We start from the raw sequence: 13,114 nt of genomic DNA, 5'->3' as shown, positions 1-13,114 counted from the left end.
CTATCACTGTTTTGTAAACCCAACCTGAGGTGAATCATTATCAGCACTTAGAAACATGGAGAGTCTTGTTTAAATGACTCGCTTCACTCATTATCCTTTTAGGAAAAAGAAACAGTCTGCTAATTTTGGTTTTTATCCTACATCATGTGCTTTACATTCATGTCCAAGTTTCTTTGAAAAATTTACCTCTTTGATGTGATAGGTTGCAGGTATTGTTATTTATTCATTTGGATGTCTGACTTTGCTTACCTCAGTGTTATTCATTGCCATCTTGAAATATTGTGGCTTCAAGAGAAGTTCCACTTCTGTTCCATGTTTTCATGCCAAACATTCAGTCAGCGACAGCCAACTTAGAAGTGACCTGCAATTTATCTTCCTCTCATCTATCCCTCATTTTCCTGCCATGGCTGCTGCATCCTCTTTCATCTTGTTCTGATATGTTGTAAAATGAAACTCGATGGGTATTCTAAAACACAAACCCTGCTGTGATATTTGTGCAGGCAAAGATGTATGGAAGTAAATATAAATCAGAGCATCAAAAGAGTTACTGTGTCCAGGTTTGATGTTTACTAAAATCCTATTACTAAGGAAATAGAGGATAATTCACCTCTAGGTAAAATTATCTGCTGTTCATCCAGTTCAACTTTAACTTTAGCTTTTGTTTGTAGATAATCAATTTAATTTCTAATTAGATTTTTTTTTAAAAGATCATTTGAAAGCAGCAAAGTCAGTCTGTTATATAGCTTCATGTAGTAAAAAGACTTGTTATCCAGTTGCATCTGTGCAATGAGTATGCTAAAATGGCCTCATGGAGTTTCCTACATATTAAAGATTTCCTTTTCATCATTATTATTAGTTTTTACATGAGTTTCACTATATTCTCAGCCTTTCACTGCTCACTACCTCTGTGGATGCCATTATGAAGAAAAACACCTTTAAATAGGTCAGCTGAGAGACCAATCAGCAACAGCACCATCTGTCCCTCTAATGACTACCTGGCTGCTCCATGATGTGACACGGTTGGCTGGAGAGCCTCTATAGCAAACATTCTCTCATTAAGTCTCTGCATTTCCACTGACTGTGCAGCTGATGATATCTGATAAGAACATCCACTTTTTAAAACTAATTAAGCCTCAGTTCATGTTCCTGTTGTACTTTTCACCAACCAAAAAATAAGGACTTTTGAGATTATTCAAATAGCTTATTATAATGGAATGAACAGTATTTTACTTTCCCTATAATTTGTAAATCATCTTGTTGACTGAAGATATTTCAGTCAGAAAACAAGAATCTATATTTTTCTAAATATTATTCTGTAATAAATTAACTAGCTGGATAGAAATATGACTTCCATTTCCAATTCCAACTTTTCCGTGAGTTGTCTTTTGAGTATTCTATATAATATTTATTAAATGTCATTGTGCAAAGTAGACTAAGATTAAAAGCTGCTGTGTTCAAATAAAACATGAGCTCAACTGATTTTACTTTAAGATGTAGTGATAAATGTAAAGCGAGGCCATTTTCAAGCAGAAACGGGTGTTTTCTGGCATATACTTCATTTTTATCCACAAACGTGTGATATTGCACTTCTCATTCTCATATTTTGTCCTGTTTCTTTAGATATAAGATTGAAGTGCCATCCTTATTTATTTTAATTTAACTCTTAGTGATGATCTCTTTTCCTTTGCTAATTTGACCAGTGAGTTGCCACATGATCAATTCTTAGTCTGTTATTTGCCTTGAATGTATTTGAGTTAAAAAGTTTGACTGTTTATCACTATGCTGATGATAGACAATACTACTTCTGTGAAACCTAATGACCTCTCACATGTGGCTAATGTTTAGGTGAGATTACACTGAGTGTCTCCAAATTTTTTAAAGTTAGTTTGTAAATTTGCAAGATCAAACAGCTAAAAATAAAATCTTGTAAAATCTCTGCTCTTTATTGCTGCCATCTACTGGAGTGAGGCAATTTCCTGTACTGCTCTTGACCCCCTCAACCCCAAGTGGTTATAAGTGAAGCCTATGCAGAATTGCAGTTTACTCTTCATCTGCTAGGGGGTCCAAAACAGAGCAAATTCCCACAGAGACCAATGTTACAAAGGCAAAAATAAAATAAAAAAAAGCAAAAATAAACATGTTTACAACATTTTACAAAAACCATCTTGAGTGTAAAAGGTCAGGTTTAACTAACATTAAAGAGTAATTTCATCTGAAAATTTGGCATAATTAGGGGTGTGTCATTTTGATTGACAGGTACCCAATAGCCTGCTGTAAGAAGTCATAGTGTGGCAAAACCACAGTTTTAATAGTGTGACTTAGCTTTAGCTCGCCTACCTCTGTTAGCTCGTTAGCTTGTTATCTCCTGTTAGCTCCAGGTTAGCTTGCTTAGCGCTTAGCTACAGGCAGGTTAGAATTTGATAGACGTCAATCATCCACCCCCACACTCACAGCACACATGACGCTGCCAAGATGGTGACGATAGGAACCACCCAATGAGTTTCATTTTAGCCTTCCAAAAAAATAATGGGTGATGTCATGGAGGCTCCATCTATCTTTTATATACAGTCTGTGCTCTTGTTGCTGTTGGATACCCAGTGAGATGGAATTGCAGAATTGAGCTGTGTTACCACAGAGGGAAGTGGCCACAGAGATGGATATTAGAGCTCAAAATATTTTGGTGGGAGAACAGGAAGATGGAAAAATGGGTTTTATTTGCATCACACAGCTATTCATCCATCTCTTTTCTTTTCTCACTCAATCCAGTTCAGGGTCACTGGAGCCTAACGCAGCTGCTATCAGCATGAGGCAGCAGGGAACAAGCAGGTAAGACTTAAATGCAGACTGACACAACTGGAGGAGGATGGTCCTCTGACAAAGAGACTTTGACACATGTGCCATGAACAAAATGTATCAAACCACTGAACCTCTGTGCTAAAGTGTGGTTTGGTCACGTGACCACTGACGTTTGAAACATTTGAGCGATGCCCAAAACAGTTTGATTTTTCTTTTGTTTTGTCATGTGAATTACTTCACAGAAAGAAAAAAAAAAAGAGTTGTTTGTTGAGTTGTTTTTTTTTTTTTTTTTTTTTTTTTTTTTTACTTTTTAGAATAGAATGAGTGTGTAATGGGCTGCAATGGACTGGCAGCATGTCCAGGGTGTACCCTGCCTTTCGCCCAAAGACTGCTGGGTTAGGCTACAACTTCCCCGCGACCCTTAATCAGACCAAGCAGTTAGGAAAATGAATGAATGAATGAATGAGTGTGCCATGGGGAGGGTATCCTTATTTAGTGGCATTTATGGGATTTATTTCATTGGTGGGTTATTTTTGTTTTGTTTTTTGAGAATTTTTTTTGTTATTTGTTATGCTTTTGTTATTAACTGCTTTGAAAATAAAAAAAAAAAAAGACAAATTGAAGAGAAACTAAATTGATAAAAACTCATACCAGTTACAGTCTTTTTTCTCAGCATGCATTCTTTCCCCACACATCTCTACCATTGAACTCCAAACATTTATTTTCTGTCCAACTCAGGGACAGAGCGAAGCTGAAGCCTATCCCAGCAATTAGCAGGTGAAAGGCAGTTTACACCTTAGACAGGTCGCGAGTCCATCACAAGGCCAAGACAGAGAGACAAACAGCCACTCATGCTCATTTACTCCTACATAGAATTTACAATGATGGTGAATTAACCTAACATGCATGTCTTTGGGTGGTGAAAGAACATTAGAGTACCCAGAGGAGAACATGCAAACTCCACACAGAAAGTCCTATTTTCAAACCTCCCTTGAGCTGAGCCTCAAACCAGTAACCTTACTGCTGTGAACCACCACACCACCCAAACTCTAAAATGCACTTTCCTAGAACACATAATATTATGTAAATTTACACCAGTCCCATAGAAAAAAACACTCTGTCTTTACACCACAATTAACATTTTTCATAACAAAATGTATCTTTGCAAGTACAAAGAGACATGCCAAATAAAAATGCAATAAAATCCAAATTGCTGGGAGTTGATTAAAGAAAAACATGACCCAGTTCAGTGTTGTATAAGTTCATACTTCTCACAAATTAATTTAAAGTTCAGTCTCACAAGTTAAAATGAGTAGTTCACCATTTCAATTTAAAAAGTTCAACATTCAAATCATTTACATGTGTTTTAGGTTTGAAGTCAGTGAAAGTCTGGACTTGAGAAATTAACAAATTAAAGTGTTATATTTTACATTTAAAGTAATATTTTTAATTCTTTTGCACAACATATTTATGAAAAATCTTTTTCAGTGCAACATAAGTTAATTTTTTTGTAAAACAGTTATTTTCAGTTTATCATTGCCCTTGATGTAAAGCTAGAAAAAAAGTAGAAATGTTATGAGACGGATGCTTCAACTCCACATCTTTTCAAAGTAGAAATTGAAGCTGACATTCTGACTTGTTTACTAAGCACAGGTGGAAAAAATTTGCATAGAATGCAGGTTTTAATTTTCAGACTGGTCTTAATTTTACCGTAAATAATCTAAAGGACTGGAACATACTTCTTGTCCCAAACTCCCACATCATGAGTGCTACATGTTCTTTCCAAGCATACATTTGGCATGCTAGGAAGTGAGGCCACTCGCTTTCACGTAAGGTAATGTGTCGCAAGCATGAGTTGCATTATTGATTTGAACATTGTAAAAAAGAGCAGGAATTCAAGGGCAGAGGTTTGCACAGTAGCAGATAGGTTTGAAGAGCATTTCTCGGACGTTGTTTCACAGGATCTTTAAGATTTTTTTGTCCGCATTGCACATTGACAAACCCCCTTTATTTGGGAAATGAGCGTCCTTAAATGACGATTTTATTGGACATACAAAATGCTTCTGCATGCTAGACCATGAAATCATAAAACCACACTGACCAGCTGAGATCAGGCTCCATCCAAGCTCCAGAGTTATCATTAAGATCAGTCTTCAGTATAAAAAAAATGCATTGAAGCTTTAAAGTCTTGCAAAATACTCCAAATATTATATTAACCCTCATTTTTATGCTTGAAGTTTTAAATTCCAAGTATTCCAGTGACTGTCCAACCACAGTGCGGTGGCACGAGTGGGCTGTCAGAGATCATCAGGTGGGCCATGAAAAATTATCCAGTTTCACTTAAAGTGGAACTATTATGTCCATTTCAGGCTAATTTATTTTTATTTCTGAGACCAGAAGGGCTGGGATTGATCGAGTTATTGTCTCAAATCGCTTTATTTACTTCAGACCGACCCTCTCCGTAGGCTGTCAGATCAGCCTGTGGGCAAAACGAGTGGATTGAGACTCTTCTGCATTAAGCCCCGCCTCCCATCACTGCACTACAGCGGGAGCGCGCACCGCAACATTGTAACATCTCATAAACAGAAGGATTAGGCTAATATAAACTCAATTAAAAAAAACTAAATACAATGTCAACACATAGCATACAGCCCTACATGTTGGAACCTGAATCAGATCCTGAAAACGAAGTGGAAAACAGCAACCCACAGCAATGGATGCAGCAGGATGTCTCTCTTTGGTAAACTCACCAGCCATCGTTGGAAATAACTTTATCCGACGTTTTCCACCCGCCTGATGTATTTGTACATGCCCTTGTTAACCAGTAGAAGGTAACCAATCACCGAACCTTATCCCCCAGGACGTCACAAGGATTTCCAAGTAGAAAAAACTCTCTAAAACGACACGTTTTTCGTCGTCATGGAAACCGAACAGAGAGAGTGCTGGAACTCAAACTCAAAGTCAAACATGCGTTTCGGTGATAAAAAAAAACAGTGTCGTTCACATGTCTGATGAGGATTCAACATTGTAACACTGTAGAAAGCTCAGAAAACTCAAAACACCATAATAGCACCCCTTTAACTGGTCTAAAAAGTAGAGTGAAAGATCATAAAATTCCCTTTTCTTGTGTTTGTTTGAATTCTATTCAAGACACTTTGTCAAGTTAGTGAAAAAAATTGTACCTTGGTTCAAAAAGATTGACAAACACTGCAGTAAAGGCTTAAGAGTGTTCAATAGACTGGTAAACTTGTTTACAAAAATGCCCCAGCAATACAGTGTGACCAGCAGCTTGGCCTTCACACTATTTCAGAGTCCAAGTGCTAAATCTAGTGGTAAATCTAGTATTAAACATTTTGACTGCATCATGCCGGAGGAAATATATATGCACAGACAGCGCAGAACATACAGGAGTCTTATGTCCAAACTGGATCTGCAGTGCCTCTCTTTTTACCAGCATTTGCAGTTTTTGAGCAGGACTGCATCTTTGTTGCCAAGGAGTGTTCCTGGTTTGTCAAGCTTGAGTTCACAGTGCAGTGCACAGGTAACATGGTGGGAAGTAAGGGGTAACACTGGTTACATGTGCTCACATAATCTGAACGAGTGCATGTTTAAGCTTTTATTTGCAAATGCAATTTATTTAGTTCAGCCTTCATAGAATAGCGAACATGTTGAATAAATGTTCTTTTTAACCCATTCATACACAACACTGTCTTAGTTTATTTTAATGACCACCCAATGCCATACTTAAGAAGAAGTCATTGAAGCCGCAAATAATAAGCCATTATTTCATTATATCAGTGAACAAAACCTCAAGCAGCCATCACTAACTGGAGGAGGTGGAAGAACTGAGATGGTTAATATAACAAACACACTGCTGAACTCAGAAACATCACTATCAATAACTAGAAAAGCACTCAGAGATCACAAACTTCCCACTAACAGCTCATATTCACCCATCTTGTGAAGAATCCGTTTAGAAATTGCCTAATTCCTTAATTAAGATTAGTCCTAAAATTTAATAAGTTACATCGAGACGCACAAATATCTGTCCAGTAGTTTTTGCTTAAAGTTGCTAACAAACAGACAGATAGACATGTGCAAAAACATAAACATATGTAAACACATAATTTCCTTGGTGGAAGCAGTAAGGATAAAAGTTGGACGTCAGGAAGAAACTGGTAAATGCAGGCTATGGAGAATACTTGAGGAATAACAAGGAGTAGAAAGTAATGACCAGGCTACAAACAAAATTTCCAAAAAAAACACACACACACACACACACACACACACACACACACCATCATAGTGACAGTGTTAACACACGTGGATCACATATTACAGCCATTCCTCTTTGTTTAAATTACACTACTTTATCATCTTGTATGCTTACTGTAACATTGGCCAGCTTTAAGCTTTATTATTAAGTGCCACACAAGGCTTGTATATTGTTCAAGCATATTTTGGTCAGTAGAATTATAATTTTGTGTTAACAATGATATCAATTCATTTTTTAGTCAGAATGTAAAAGTTGTGGATTTCAATTTTTTATATAAATAATTTTAAAAGGAATATTGCAGATTGGGGCTGCACGGTGGCGTAGTGGTTAACACTGTGGCCTCACAGCAAGAAGGTCGCCTCGGCTGGGGCGAGGTTTGGACAGTGGTCTCAATGTGTGGAGTTTGTACGTTTTCCCCGTGTATGCTGGGTTCTTTCCGGGTACTCCGGCTTCCTCCCACCGTCCAAAGACATGCATGTTAGGTTAATTGGTTACTCTAGATTGCCCTTAGTAGTGATTGTGAGCTTGAGTGGCTGTTTGTCTCTGTGTGGCCATGTGATGGACTGGCGAGCTGTCCAGGGTGTACCCCGTCTTTCACCCAAAGACTGCTGGGATAGGCTCCAGCTTCCTGCGACCCTTCATTGGACTAAGCAGTTAGGATTATGAATAATTGAATGATAAACATAAATGCAAACATGCTAGAAGCCAAACAGCTACATCACAATAAAAATGATTGTCTTAGTTGTATTATTATTATTATTATAAGTTTTCATATTGACTTATATATTGCTTCAGTTGTGGAGTTGTGTGGAATCATTTCCCAGGATTGCCAGTAGCCACCTGAACATTATGTGTGCTGACTAACAGGGAGGTCAACTGTTCATGGGAGTATCTGAAGGTAGGAAATGATACACAACAACTAGTATAGCTAATTCAACAGTGAGCATTTAAATATGTATGTGTTTCAGAATGGAGAAGTAGGAGTGAAATGCTTTTCTGTTGATGAGGATATGTCAGGTCTGAGCGGTGCCTGATGATGTGTGGGAGCATGTGTGCCAGAGCCAATGCCTGGACAGGCCTGACCCAATTCAAGCCCATGTGCTAATGCCAAATATTCAGGGCACGCTCCATAACCGGAACACATCACTCAAGCTGTGTTTACGTGGCATTCAGGAGCTGATTTTTGTGCAGCCTCTTTTTTTTAAGTTAATTTGTAAAAACCCATCTGAAAACCCTCAGTTCTGTATCATTTAGAACTTAAGATACTTACCTTTTTATTCGGGTCGTATTACCTTCATCGTGTACTTTTCTTCTCTGTGTGTAAAGTCGATGCTGTTATAGCTTCAGTGGTTAAACTAACAATGCATCAATCAGTGCTATCTGTTGAGTTCAAAACCAATCATCTGCAATCCCACTGAATCTGTTGCTCTGCTGCCTGGTGAGAGAAGCATTTTCATCAGCACAACTAAACCCTGTAAATCCTTTACTAGTTTCTCACAGAATCATAGCTGGCAAGTGTTTAATTTCTCTCTGTTGGTGATAAAAATACCTGAAGGGATAAGAGATTTAAAGTTTAATCACTGAAGGGTGAGACGTGTCTTGTGCAATTCAGGGTCCTTCACATTATATTACTTTGGGCCAGACAGAAAATTCTCAGGACACTGCAGTTCACTGGATATAGGGAAAAGTCTTTTCTTCCATCCAGCAAATTTACATCTTTACAACAATTTTTCCCAGTTAATATATTTGCACATACATCAATAAAATTTATTTACTCAGTTGCTGAATAGTTTTGTATTAACCCTTAAAACGTTGCAAGATGGCTGCTGCCCTTCAGCAAAACATACAACGAAATCCAACAACCCTTTTCCCTCCATCAGTTCACTGTAAATATGTTCAAAGCACACTTTTCAACATGTGTGCTTACATTATGTGCATGTTGCATAGGAAATTAATGTACTGTGTGCATGGAGAAATTGTATCTAAGGTTTCAAGCAATGTAATGGCTGTGTGCTCATTTTGCTGCAAGATACATTTCATTTCTAGTTCAAAGCTCTCATTGTAGGGTAGTTTAGTTCAAGAAGCTGTTCGGTGGACAGCACACAAAAACATGCCTCTCTTTCAAAGTGAAAATTGTCACCACAGGAAACCTGAAAGCCTCAGGTATTCATGGAAGTTGAAGCTGAAAGTGTCAAAACCTTTTACAGACTTTCTGAGTTCCTTTAAATCCTGTGGATGTAGTTCTGACAGGTGAAGCCGCAGCTGCACCCCTGATTTATAAGGAGTGTAAACATCTCTGTCTTTCTTTACTTAAATGGGAATTTATTGGTGCATCTTACTGTGGTTTTGGAAATTCTGCCTAATATGATAGCAAACTAAAATTGTTTTATGTTTCTTTTGTGTTTGAAAGTTAATATTGTAAAAGAAGAGAAGAGGTCGGGGATATTTTCCTGAACCTTACCCTGAGTTTTAACACATAAACCCAACAAAACTATAAACCAGACTAAAAATGTTCTAATCTAGAGGTAAGTTTTTGGTAAAGTTTTTGTAAATTACGCCATTTTAACGTGTGTTGACACATTTTTTCTGATTTCTTTTTTAAATATCTGTGATATAAAGTTCAGCAGCTTCTTTTTGAACCAAAACCTTTTTCTCACATTTTTAAGGCTTGGAGTGATCCACAAAACCCCATTCAACTCCTTTCTTTCACAAGGTTGGTCCCTTCAGACACAGGTTATTTGCTAAAGTACATATGAGAAAAATAAACTACCCGAGCATTAACGCTGTCATAAACAGCAAACCCAGCTCAGACTATCACAAACCAGGGTTTAGATGTGTGTGTGTGCATGTCTCAGAAATGTTTCATTGGTGAGGCAGGCTGCCTGGGAAAATTGTGACTCATGAAACCTTAAAAAAATATAATGTAGATTTTAGGAGTTGTCAGTGTTAGTAGTAATTACTTTCACTAGCAAAAAGGGGAAAACAAGAGCTCCATAATGTGCTGTAATGAAGCTTGAACAGTAACACATTTGACTGGACAAATTCAGATCTATTAGCTTTTTTTTTGTTTCATACTATTAAACATATAACGTTAAAGTAGCTTTTGTGATTAATGCCGGTCAGCAGATCCTCCTGATGTACAAGGAGCTTTCGAGTATATAGTATGTTACTTAACTGAATCATTATCTCATATAGTGCAATAAATTGTATAATCAAATTGGCTTTTCGTAGAAGTGTCCTGGATAATTAAATGGCTAAATGACTTTTGCATATGCCATCATTTTGTCACTAAAGGAGAGTTTGCGTACACTAAAGAGGAAGATTATGTGTCATTTTCAATGTTTTCTGACATTTTCTCTGAGCCACTAAACAGTTATAGTCTATAAATATCAATCAAGCAGTGGCCCATCTCACACCCCTGGGATACTTAACAGGTGTCAGTCTGAGCCCTGAATTTATAAATAAAACAATTTAATGCAAGTCATAGCTGTTTACAGAGTTTTGAAAATAGCTCATGAAAATTTAAAAGGTTGCTGATGACTTCAGATTGGCATGAAGGTATATTTTTTACAACATCATGTCCTTTACTGGCATCAAGGTGAGCATTCTCATTCTGCCTGCAGCATTCAGCACTGGGATGCCTTCAATGAGGGGAACCAGAAATATAGTGGGCACTGCGTAGCATCTGTTCAGGGGGAAGAATACTGGCATCATCCCAGCAGGATACCACTCTTCTGTTTGTCTGCTGCTCTGCTGTGAAAACAGCCAAATCATCCTGGCGAGCCACAAGTATCTTGCAGAAACGCTTAATGGCTGAAAAATGAAAGCCGAATTAAAGGTGACTTTTGAGTCCTGTTTAGACGCTTTTCTGCAGTTTCCATTTTTCTTCTGGCACATGCAGCGACCTCTCAGTAAAACCTGAAAATGAATCTTATTGTTTCAGTCAGAGCTAAAGATTTATTTACAGCCTTTGGAGCAGTTTTATTATCTAAATGTGGATACATTTAGCCTCGAAAGCCTCGTATTCTGGTTTGTTAAATAAATACAGCTGAATCCCAGCGGAGCAGAGATGCCCAAGGACAATATAATACAAGTAGCAGTTGAATAGATTGGATTTAAGAATTATCTGTTATTAAAATCAAGCAATAACAATAGTGCAGGAATATTGCATTAATCTCTCCCAGACCTATATCGTATACAGTTTGTTTGGTTTCGGTAAAGGTTTAATTATTGCCAGGCTTACATTCAATACCAATGTTTCCATATGCAGCATTGTCCACACAGATGGTGTTCAAAGTATAAACACATATTTAAACTTAATATTTGATATTCTAAAGTAAATATATCAAGGTCATCTTGATTTAGAAGAAGTGTATTGTATTATTAAAATCTTTTTTTAGTATTTAGTGTTTAGTATTTAGGTGGCATAATCAGATGTTTTTTCAATATTTTAACTAGATAGTATTAAAAATTATACATACATACAATGATCAGCTTTTGAAAGATTTCTTATTTATATAAGTTGAAATTACATCAAATTAATGCTAAGAAAATATAGCTACTATTTTAAAATGAATATCTTTAACAGGATGAAGTAGTGTTCTTTATTTAGTATCCATCATTTTTTTATAACACACAACATTTGACCTCATTTATTCTATTTGAAAGTTGTGAAAACAGCTTAAAGTAATGAGCAATTAAAAACACACTCTAGAGAGAATTTATTTACACCCTGAGCGGTGGACAGTGTTGATCATTTGCTGCCAGTTTTTCCTGCTGGTCATGGAAACAGATCAAGCTGTTTCTCTCGCCTCTGAGCCACAGCTGTCTCCATGCGGGGTCAGTGAGGCCTGGGTGTCAAATACAGATCATTAAGACTGTCAATAAAAGCTATTAGTGTATGAAGCCCAAAAAGAGCTGGATTGTCTGTTCTGGTGGGTGATAATAGATTGTTACTGCAGAACTGTCTGTAATGTTTGATCAAGTGTTGACTGCTGGCTGAAATGATGTTAGCTCGAAAGGTGTGATGAAATTCCGTCTGACTTATAATAAGCTGCCATGTTTATGTTGCCTGTTAAAAAAATTGTGAAGTCTGCAAATATGAAATCATTAAACCAAAAGCCTGGGACATCAATAAATTCAATGTAGGCCTGTATTTTGCTGGGTGTACAGTAAAAATGCTGTATTTAATGTGTTTTTTATTAAAACATAATATCAGGTTCACTTAAATATTAATAGTTTTTTTTTTAAAGATATGACAAGACCTAATGGATCCCAATTTTCCTTTTGGGATACAGATTAGGCAAATCCATATCATGTTTTCCATCAGTCAGATCAGAGTTTCCCCAATTCTTTTTCTCTTATATTCAACTGCCTCTAGTGTTTGGCTGAATATGACTGCTGAGCAGAAGGTAGCAAGAGCCCAAATAAAATATTTATATGCCAATATCTCCCAAAGCCATGGGACAATAAAGGAGAGTCTGTGGGAAATAGAGGATCTGAGTCATTTGTTCATCTGATCTGAAGTGCATCACCCTCACTACAGGGATACAGAGAATAATGCTTCCTTTATTTTAAGTTGTGTTGATGTGTAGCTGATTTATTTAGTGTTATTTCAATTAATTAACTGGCTAATTATATATATTTTTATTTATCATAATTACATCTTATGCATAGATATGTATATGTATATGTATATGTATATCAAATATGTATATGTATATGTATATATATGTATATATATATATACATATATATACATATATATATATATATATATATATATATATATGTGCGTGCGTGTGTGTGTGTGTGTGTGTGATTGTGTAAAATTTAAGATAATTATCCTAATAAAAGAGTACCGTACTATGAATTGAAAGTTGATTCAGTGTAAGCTCTAATAATTTGTACAGTAGAGTATTTCCTCAGTCCTCAGTAGAGTAGAGTATTACTCTCATATCAAACGTCTGTATAAGTTATTTGCATAAACAGATAAGGGGAAAACTATCTCAAAGACACAAGCCAGTCATGATTAAAAGAAAT

This window comes from Telmatherina bonti (assembly GCF_933228915.1).
Source record: "Telmatherina bonti genome assembly, chromosome: 15".
Taxonomy (NCBI): domain Eukaryota; kingdom Metazoa; phylum Chordata; class Actinopteri; order Atheriniformes; family Telmatherinidae; genus Telmatherina; species Telmatherina bonti.
Note: the sequence above shows the minus strand (reverse complement) of the source record.